Source organism: Gobius niger, assembly GCF_951799975.1.
Source record: "Gobius niger genome assembly, chromosome: 18".
Taxonomy (NCBI): domain Eukaryota; kingdom Metazoa; phylum Chordata; class Actinopteri; order Gobiiformes; family Gobiidae; genus Gobius; species Gobius niger.
Genome location: NC_136869.1, coordinates 21,211,497 through 21,222,185, shown reverse-complemented (window position 1 = coordinate 21,222,185; position 10,689 = coordinate 21,211,497). Strand labels below are relative to the sequence as shown.

The following is a 10,689-nucleotide window of genomic DNA, read 5'->3' as shown; positions in this document are numbered from 1 at the left end:
TGAGGTCACGGCCCCTCCCCCTCCTCCTCCCCCTCTTCAGTGAAACCTCCACGTCTCACTTTGGGGCAGAAGTGAGGCTTTTCTCATGCGATGGTGGTATAGTGGTGAGCATAGCTGCCTTCCAAGCAGTTGACCCGGGTTCGATTCCCGGCCATCGCAAACCCCTTCTTTAATAAAAAAGAGGGAAAGTTAATGTTGTTGCACACAGAGGAAGTGCTTTGATTTATGGTGAATGTGAATTATTTTGTCCCCAGTTTCTTTCTCGAGTACGCGATGATACAAAGAAAGTGTATAACGATTATTCTAGATATTTCAAATGAAAGTTGTGACTGCAGCACTTTTCATCAGCGTAACTTCAGACTCTTTCAATCACCTGCTCCTCTGCCATCTTGCCACTATTTACCAACAAGTGCAAAGCAAATTCCCCTATAGAGACACCCAGCAGCTCCAGTACGAAACCGCAGTCAGAACAGCAATATCGCATGGTTTCACTATTACAGAACTCAAGCCTGACTGAACTTATGAGAACATTGTGAAACTGGTCTCCGCAAAGATGACTGAGAGAGTAGTTTCCAAAAGCTGAACGAGGCATCCATTGCCAGAGGCATCCAGAACACGAGGGGATTGAAGTAGTGAAGCAACTATAGGAGAAAAGAATAGGAAAAGAAGAAAATGGAGAGGCAACAACAGTGCTTAATGGCTTCATGGGCTGCAGTGAGAGGAGGTGGAACAGCGTTATTGAAATCTGCTCTCTACTTCCTCGCTGACATCTGCCTTACAGTCCGCTTCATGGCAAAGTAAAGAAGTAGTTCTGGAGGAATGCCCTTCAGCCTTTTGTTATTGTTGGTAAAAGCGCGCCCTCTGTTGGAGCCACGCTCAAAGCTCATCAACAGGTAACTCTCGACTCATTCAGAAGAACATCAGTGACATATCTGAATCTAACTATGAAACGCAGGACTTTGGAGCTGAGATCGTGTGCTATTTCTTCAATATCTGCCTGACTGACTCCATCCAAAACTATCAAATACCTCTACAGACAGAACCCTTTCTTCTAAAATCGCAGGCAGACGTTGCAGAATGAGTAGTGTGCTTGAAATATAGTCCAACTTTCAAAAAAACGTCTCAATCTCAAATGTAAAAAAAAAAAAAACAATCTTCAGGTGTAAAAAAAAACAACAAGCCCTGACTATAGAAGTGAGCTCTGAGGTCATGACCCCTCCCTCTCCTCTCCCTCCTCCCCTCTTCAGTGAAACCTCCACGTCTCATTTTGGGGCAGAAGTGAGGCCTTTCTCATGCGATGGTGGTATAGTGGTGAGCATAGCTGCCTTCCAAGCAGTTGACCCGGGTTCGATTCCCGGCCATCGCAGATGTGCACTTGTTTTATACATCAGGCTTTAAAAGCAAGACAGATGTAATGCCCGAATACTACATTGTTCATACCACAAAAGCAAAACATCTTGAGGAGTGAGGGGAAAATGTGTTATTCAAAACCAAATTAGACACAACGGGGGCCATTTCTGAGCAGAAGATTGTGTAACTTTTCAATCAGAATGGCAGCGGAATTAGTTTTAGACCAAAGCTTTAGTGTTTTGACAAATGTGTACAGCAAAAATAGTTCAATGTTGGGTGGGTTCTTTCTCTAAGAAATGTAGGTTGAGTGCCAATTTGAATCCTATTGAATGCTTTCCAAAGACTTCTAAGGCCTACTACTAATATTCAGAAACGTCAGTCTGGAATGGCCTGATGACTGAATGGAGAAGCCTACACATGCATGAACCAACTACAACTCCAAACCAATAGACCATTTTAGTTCAGAAAACAATGCGCAAGGTACTATGAAAAATGTGTTTTACTTTTCTATACAGAAAAGGGCATTTTATGATATCAAATATGTATGGTATGGTATGTTTTTTTATTTAGACCGGGACACTGCACCATTTAACATTGACCAAAAGGAAAGATGCATTGTACCAGGTTAGAGCAAAAATGCTAATATCCACCTGGGCAGGGAGATGTGTATATAATAACAAAGTCAATTAATGAAATGAATCTTTGAGTAGACTAGTTTTATGTTTGGGAGGGAAAGGGGAAAGATTATGTAGGTGCAACTTCAAATGAAGGGAAATACATTTAGATTAAACGGCTGTTGATGTTAGAGTTTCCCTCAGATATCTGATAACAAGCATTAAGTTTGTGCAAAAATAAAAGACTGTGGATTGGATAACTCCTTTTAGTCTCTTGGTGAGCGCTCACATGCAGCGTCTCCTCTTTCGCCCCTCCCCCTCCTCCCTCTGCGCTGTGGAAACTCCACGTTTCAGCTCAGGCAGAGTTAACTGTGCTTTTCATGCGATGGTGGTATAGTGGTGAGCATAGCTGCCTTCCAAGCAGTTGACCCGGGTTCGATTCCCGGCCATCGCAGAGCTTTCATGCTTTTAAAATGGTTTTGCTAACAATGTTGATACAGTACATTCAACGAGAGGCAGCGTCTTAGTGGACACAAAGTCACTATTTGTTGCAGGAGCTGAAAGAGTTATGATCTTTCAGCAAAAAACACTCTGACCCTGACGTGATTTGAACACGCAACCTTCTGATCTGGAGTCAGACGCGCTACCGTTGCGCCACAGAGTCTGTCAGCTACACCCAAACCTCTCCTACTCAGTCAGTTTGGAAAAGTCCCCATCAGACATTTGGAGCGTGGGATTAAAGGCTGCTTGTGTGTGGCTGTAAACCTAAAACATCTGACCATGTGACCAGTGTGTTTGCACTTGGGACAGATGGACCCACCTCTCTTGTTGTGGACGCTCGTGAGCTTGAGTAAAGGTCAGTCGTCCTCTCATCTGCGCCTGAACGTTCCCCATGTTCTGTGGCACCAGCTGCTCTTCCCAGAGCTCCTCCTGTGGCGTCCAAGGAGAAGCACATGGTTAACTTACTGCAGATCAAAACATATACAGAGCCAAATACGCTTCAGTCCATATTTGCAGCTCATAACTTTACGGGGAAAAAACATGTTTGAAAACTGAATTTTGGTGTTAGCTAGTTTAGCTTTCACCATTTAATCGTCCAATCACGGCCCCACCTCCTAGTCAGGAATCACTGCTTATTCCGCAATTCATCGCCCAGGATCCCCTTCTCAAGCTCTCCGGTAAATCACTGGGCCGTTTCCGAGCTGTGCTGCGGCCCTCCTCCGCCCCTCCTCCGCCCCTCCTCTAATAAAACTTCAATAAATGTCTCTGTGAGTCTTTTCAGGTTGAAATGCTTTATAATACTATAATATTAAAAATATTCCCTTCATGTTGTGCAATACCTTTTCAGTCCAATAAGACATTTAACATGGACCCCCTCTTGTGGCTAAAGGGCCTGTTACATCTGCAACAATGTGAAAAGGCAAACTTCACAAATACATTTAAGGTTATTTTGTTGGTTCAGAACAATAACATCCTAATCCTCTAGTGGGCTTTCATCATTGTTCCTGAGCAGATATTCAGCCTGTAAATAGAATCTACATTTCGAACACTATACTTGTTTCTGATGGTTGCTGCGAGGTAGAGGCTGTACCAGGAAGTGGACTGGGTCCTCGGGCCCGGCCTCGGAGCACTCCAGCATGGCCTCAGACAGCGAGGGCATCACATACTTCATTAGGTACATCCTCAGGGGGAGAGACTGGGCCGACAGCAGCTCCTGTTGTTGTCTCTCCAGCTCGGAAAGGTTCTTCTTCTATGGAACACAGAGCAGTGTCATTGTCAGTCAGATCAACTAGTGATTAAAAGTTGCGTAGTAGTGTCTGTGTAGGTTAGTGGTAAAAACATGTGCAATAGGTTAATCCTCCAGCCAGGTGTTTCTGACTGGATTTGCCTATTACTATATAAGTTGTATATATATATGTATGAACTGCATAAAGTTTTGCACAATAAACAGAAATGTGATGTTTGTTAACCTCCTAACACGCACTGAACCGAGTATATTTGCTCCAGTTTGGCTTTACCTAAACCTAAAAGCTTCTTAAACAAAGCGTCAAAATAGCGACACAAACGAGGAAGAAAACCCGACAGTAATGTGACAAAAGAGCCACTGTAAACCTTTTGGATTTGGGTAAAGCTGAACTGGAGAAAAAGTACTGGGTTAAGAGGTTAATGATGTTATCGCTGTTGTGACAAAACAAGGTATAACCTCGAATGTTCCGCAGTGTGGTTGAAATACGTTGATTTTTAAGAGTAAGCTCACCCCCCAAGGTCATATACGTGAATCATAGGTTTGTAGTTTATTCCCTGTCCAAATATTGGAAGCTCTGGGCTTTGCATCAACCAGGAAACCTAAAAGAAGAAGAAAGCAAATGCATTTATAGAAGTGTGGCCAAATACAGTATATAATGTATGTTTGCATTTACCTTGTACTGTACTGATGACCACTGGCAACCACATGAGCTGGAAGTCGGGTCTTTTTCTAATATTGGCATAAACGTAATATTAAACAAATGACATTTCATTGCCATTGATGTTTTGATGTGTATAAAACCTACAGTTCCATCGAGCTCCATCACAAGTTTCTCCAGTTCATAAAACTGGGGTGCGGCCATCTTCTTCTGAACTCTTCCTCTGATATTGGGACGTCCGCTTTGTCCTAAAAACAGTAAATCAACACATTAACTTAGATGGATTCTTTCAAGAGTGTGATAGTAATGTTATATTTACTGGATTCTGTGGCTTAGTCATGGCCCACGTCACTACTGTAGAGATTAAGATGAACCGTTTTCTGGACTTGAAGCTCTCCATCTCATCATGAAGAGCTGTTGTTGATTAAAACAAAAAGAAACATAACAAATACAACAGATTGTCTTCAAGCTATTGTAATAATAATCATCTCTTACCTGTTAGGGCCCATGACGCGTCCTCAGTCAGTTTTTGTGTGGCCTTTTCAGAGATGTTGTACAGAATGACATTACACTCCAGTAAATGACTGAGAAGCTCTTCACGAGTCGGAGACTTTGGAAGACAATTACATGTTTAAAACTCGTTAACCAGGAACTAAAATGAAAGGTTATACTCACACCATAGTGTTCCATCACTCCACTCTCTTTTTCATTTTGAAATGAGGATGACACTGTCCCAATGATGTGAAAAGCAGGTTCTCCGCTGACAGGAGGTTGGTCCCCCTCATCTTCCTCAACCAGGCACGTGGATAAAAACTGTTCATACAATATGAGGACATACATTTCAATGTAATATCCTGACTAAAGTAGCTCTTAATTTGTGAACATTAGATTAAGCAGAGTAAAATTGGGATATTTGATATTAAGTGAATTTGATCAGTTGGGCAAAAGGTTTTGTAAAATGAAAAAAAATGAAAAGAATGTAGGCAAAACATGCAGTTGAATGAATTTTGGACCATCCCTTTTTTTTTAGTATTGCTGAAAAGATGAATGTCTTCATCTTCTGCAACATTTAGATTTATTGCCTATACTGGAGACACATTCAATGCTTTTCAAGGACATTTAAGGCCCATTTTGTCAAAATTCCCTTGTGACTTTTAGGGCTTTTTACTCTTTACAGAAACCCCATGGCTGTGCAGTGCAAACAGAAAGGAGACATAAGGTGGTCACCCTAATTCCAAATGTTGAGCGTGATCATAAACTCCAGTGTTTTGACCTTTGAAATCTTCAAGTTCACTGTAAACCCATAATACATTGCCTTATGACATCAACGCGCTAAGCTTACGTCTTACGTCGAGGACTATTACCATGGCAACTGTGGCCTGGCAACTACCTTACTTCGAGTTCAAGACTGACTGCGGACTGTAGCTACAGGTGCGTGTAACTTTAGCCTGTTCTGCTTTAATTACAGTCTCCACATTTATCTTTTGACAAAGTAAAGGCAGTTTAGCTAACACTCTTTTATATTTTTGACAGATTTGTGAGAACTATCAACGGAAACTTCGACGATGATCTTCCCTCTGGACGACGACGACGCCCTGGACCTGCAGGTTCGAGGTATGTATCCCTTGGTCTTTGTTATAATGACCTACTAGTGTTTGGTTTTTAGGTTTTCTTTAATTTTGTGACATATATTTTCCAAAAGTACTGTTTTAAGACTGCATTGTAGCTAAGCCTTTGTTAGGTTAGCATATGTGCTAATTGATGCTAACGCTAGCAGTGTATCCAAATACCTTGTTCAAACCGGTCAAATCCAAAGGCAAAGCTGCAAATTATCGAGGTATTAGCAACTGTACAGTAACAGTTCAAAACTTCATGTGGAAAAAACAGATTTTAAAACTGAATTTTGAGGTTAGCTTGGCTCACGTTAGCTAGTTTTGGTAATGTTTGGTAAGAGTTTATTCGACAATGGGCTAAATGCACAGTGACCCCACGTGATTTCCGCCTGGACAGTCAGCCAGACTCTGTCCTTCCTGTCCGTTATCTCTTCCCATTAAAAATTAGCAGGTCCCACAGAAATGAAGCAATAGCTTAAGATTTGGTAAAGGACAGCGAGTAAAAGTTAAGATGTCACTGGAGAAGGTTAAAAAATATTACATGAGACGTAAGGACTTCACTGGAGGAAACCTCCGTGTTCATAACGGTGGTAACTCATTGTCCTCATTGTCTCTATGTTTGTGTGGGAACCTGCTAATTGTGAATGTAAATGATCGCTGACAGGAAGTCCAGCATCTGGCTGACTGTCCAGGAAGACGTCACGTGGGGAAACTGTGCATATAGCCTATTTCTTCAAAATGTCACGGGTAAAACCCTGATAAAACTAACAAACTAACTCTTCATTAGAAAAATATCTGGGAAACTCTTTCTTTTATTCGGCTGGGTGTTGAATATCATATTTGTAGCAACATTTTGAATAAAAGGGTGCTGGCTCTTATTTGAATGTTTAGTTCAAGTGCATGTATTTACTGCGGGTCTTGGGTATCACTTTATTTTACACTACCTTGATACATTGTAAGTAACTAAATTCACTACAATGTAATGTGCTCTGTAACAATCTGTAGTGACTTTACACATACAATGGAATAAGTTGTATTTCTTTGTAGGTACATAATGTAACATGTGAGACCTTTTGCGTAAGGTTAGGGTTAAGAGTTATGTCTTATTACATTATGTACATACAAACTACAAATACATATTATTCCATTGTGTATCTAACCCATAGGTTCAACTTATTACACATTGTTACAGGGCACATTACATCGTACTAAATTTAGCTCGGTACAATGTATCAAGGGTAGTGTAAAATAAAACAACAGTGTGTTTGGGGACTTTGACACCTGCTCCGACACAAGGCACCAGGACTGTCCTCCTCAGAGACAGTTCCTACAGTGTCCAGCACAACAAAACCAAATGAATGCCAGTTGAATTGGACTGAGTGAAGTTTAGAAGTAGAGATTAGAGCGGATTCTGACACAAGTTTGTTTGTGTGTGTTTAGGAGACGCCCCCTGGCCTCCTGATCCTGCGGTCCTCATCTTCGGTGCTGGGGACGCTTTCCCGGGTGAGCCTCTCCCGCGTGCACCTGTGGACCCTCCTCCTGTGCCCCTTCACTTCGGTGGTGGGGACGCAGGCTCCATCGTCCCATTTCCTCCTCTCCCTTTGTTTCCTCCTCCGGGCCCTCCCCCTCTTCCTCTTGGCCCCCCTCCGGATCTCCCTCCTCTTCCTCTTGGCCCCCCTCCGGGCCTCCCTCCTCTTCCTCTTGGCCCCCCTCTGGTCCTCCCTCCTCTTCCTCTTTGCCCCCCTCTGCGCCTCCCTCCTCTACCTCTTTGCCCCCCTCTGGGCCTCCCTCCTCTTCCGGGCTTTGCTCTTCCTCTTTTGGGCCCTCCCCCTCTTTCTCCGGGCCGCCCCCCTCTCTCTCCGGAACTTGTTCCACCTCTGGGTTCTCCCCTTCTCTCTCCGGAACTTGTGCCACCTCTGGGTTCTCCCCCTCTTTCTCCGGAACTTGTTCCACCTCTGGGTTCTCCCCCTCTTTCTCCGGGCCGCCCCCCTCTCTCTCCGGAACTTGTTCCACCTCTGGGTTCTCCCCCTCTTTCTCCGGGCCGCCCCCCTCTCTCTCCGGAACTTGTTCCACCTCTGGGTTCTCCCCCTCTTTCTCCGGGCCGCCCCCCTCTCTCTCCGGAACTTGTTCCACCTCTGGGTTCTCCCCCTCTTTCTCCGGGCCGCCCCCCTCTCTCTCCGGAACTTGTTCCACCTCTGGGTTCTCCCCCTCTTTCTCCGGGCCGCCCCCCTCTTCCTTCCTCTCCATCCTCACGTTCTTCTTCCTCTCCTATCTCTTCTCCTTCCTCCTCTTGTCCTTCCTCCCCTTCTCTGTCCTCCTCGTCTTCTCCCTCCCCTCGTAAGCGCTTTAGGGAGGACGACGATGCTGAGGCCGGCCCTAAGAGGTTGCGCCGTAGGTTTGAGTGATTCAAGCCTTTTCTGTTTTCAGGTTTTCAGATCCTGGCTCTGTGTCTCTCCCTGAGGCATAAACAAACGTATTCCCCCCTTACCCTCGTTGTTAAATTTAACCTCATGTTTTCTTTCCAACAGGAAGTGATGGGCTGGTCATCTGTGGTCCCCTCCATCGGCAAACTTTCTACACTGACCTGTACGCGGTGGTTTCTGGTTGGTTCCAGCTGGGTAATGTGTCCTGTTTATTTCAGACTTTTCTTCAGTTCCTGTTAAATCATACGGAGGAGCTTCACCATCAGCGTTAGTGAGAAATGTCTTGTGTACGATGCCAGTGCTACACCAGAAAATTCCAACTATTGAGGTCTTTGTGGATTCAAAACGTGGGATGCTCCAGGGGACGAGGTCTACTCAGACGGGGAGGATTAGGTGAATTGAAGGTTGGTGGGTTTCCTCGTGTGTTGCATGGACTACGTTCATCTCGCAGAGGAAGAGGAAGACCATCGTGTTCCTCGAGGAGAGTTTTGGGCCCCTCCTCGACGGTTGGTCTTCCCCAGATCCCTGCCCCACAGCAGCGAGCAAAGAACCTGTCTCCAACCTTCAACGCCCTGCAGAGGATGTTTGAGGAAGCGCTCCGCCATCAGGACCTCGGTCAGCTCTCTCTCCCTGCACCTCCCGTCCCAGATTTGTCTCTGTCTGCTCTGGACATTCTGCCCTTTGGCGGATCCAAGCGCAGCATGGATGAAGATGACAAAGACGAGGAGGACGGCGCCAAGCGCCCGCGCCTCCCCTTTTCTGAAGACGGCGCCGACGGCCCCTCCACTTCTGCTGGGAAGTCCAGGGGCTTCAGCCGCAACTTCCTCTACCCCCACCTGCTCCAGGACCCGGAGTCAGACAAGGACTGAGTTTTAGCCTCTGACTTCCGGACCTGGAAAGTCCACAACGCCAACGGCCACATTTACCGCCCTCCACATTTACCCTCTACGCCGCCGCGCTTTGACCAGTGTACAGCCCTAACTTAGTCTTCTCTGCGTGAGCTTTAAATATTTCTGTTATAATAATAGTATTTGTGTGTGCTTTAAAAACAAAAGACAAAAAACATATTTCTCTTAGTAGTAGTATTTCTGTGTGCTTTAAAATATTTCTTGTTTTAATAGTAGTATTTTCTGTGTGCTTTAAAAACAAAAAGACAAAAAACATATTTCTCTTAGTAGTAAAAGTAGTTTAAAAACAAAAACATTTCCTGTAGTAGTAGTAGTAGTATTAGTAATAGAGTGTGTTTTAAAAACAAAAGCATATTTCTTGTTTTAATAGTAGTATTTGTGTGTGCTTTAAAAACAAAAGACAAAAATATTATATATTTAGTAGTAGTAGTAGTTTAAAAACAAAAATATTTCCTGTAGTAGTAGTAGTATTAGTAATATTGTTTGTGTGTGCTTTAAAACAAAAACATTTATTGTAGTAGTAGTAGTAGTATTAGTATTAAAAGTAGTAGTAGTAGTGTTTGTACGGAAACTCATTGCTGCCAATGTGAGTGAAACTTTTTTGACTGCGCTTTCTCGTTCGAACGTAATACCATCTCGTTCTAACGTGTTGCCAATGTCGTGTGAACGACTTTTTAAGCCCAACGCAGACGCTTGACGGTGCGGCTAAAGAGCCGCCTCCTGTGATCCAGATGCGGTGCCGCGGGGTAAACACATAGGCCTACGTTTTTGACCTGCTGCAGAGGCACAGACGGGTCTCGGCTGTAACAAACAGGGAGACCGCCGTACACTTTGTTTAAGGGCTTGATGGAAGCAGCGGAGACAGAACCATCATCAGGGCTCAGGTGGAGCATGTTAAACTCGCCAGCCCCCTATTAACCTGCAAAAGAGAGCCACGTTTTCTCTCTCTCTCTCTCGCAACACGGACATACGTGTCTTATTTTATTAATGATAAATGTATAAATCACGTGTTTAAAGCACCACATGGTTTGAGGAAAAGCCTCTGAACTGAAGTGCCCTGACGCGCCGCCTGTGCCGAAATGGACGCGCGTCAGATGATGTGCCGTTGCGCTCTGGTGCGCGTTGGGCTTTTGGCAACTCGTTCGAACGACATTGGCAACTCGTTAGAACGAGATGGTATTACGTTAGAACGAGATGGTATTACGTTAGAACGACATTGGCAACTCGTTAGAACGAGTTGGTATTACGTTAGAACGAGATGGTATTACGTTAGAACGACATTGGCAACTCGTTAGAACGAGTTGGTATTACGTTAGAACGAGATGGTATTACGTTAGAACGACATTGGCAACTCGTTAGAACGAGTTGGTATTACG

The 10,689-nt window shown here is 44.3% G+C and overlaps 1 long non-coding RNA gene across 1 annotated transcript; it reads left to right on the top strand.

The window, feature by feature from the left end:
- Window positions 1-5,946: 5,946 nt before the first annotated feature.
- Window positions 5,947-8,564, top strand: LOC306978049. The gene is made up of 3 exons (XR_013793876.1): window positions 5,947-5,983; window positions 7,423-7,485; window positions 8,511-8,564. It is a non-coding gene; the product is annotated as an uncharacterized lncRNA (long non-coding RNA).
- Window positions 8,565-10,689: the final 2,125 nt, after the last annotated feature.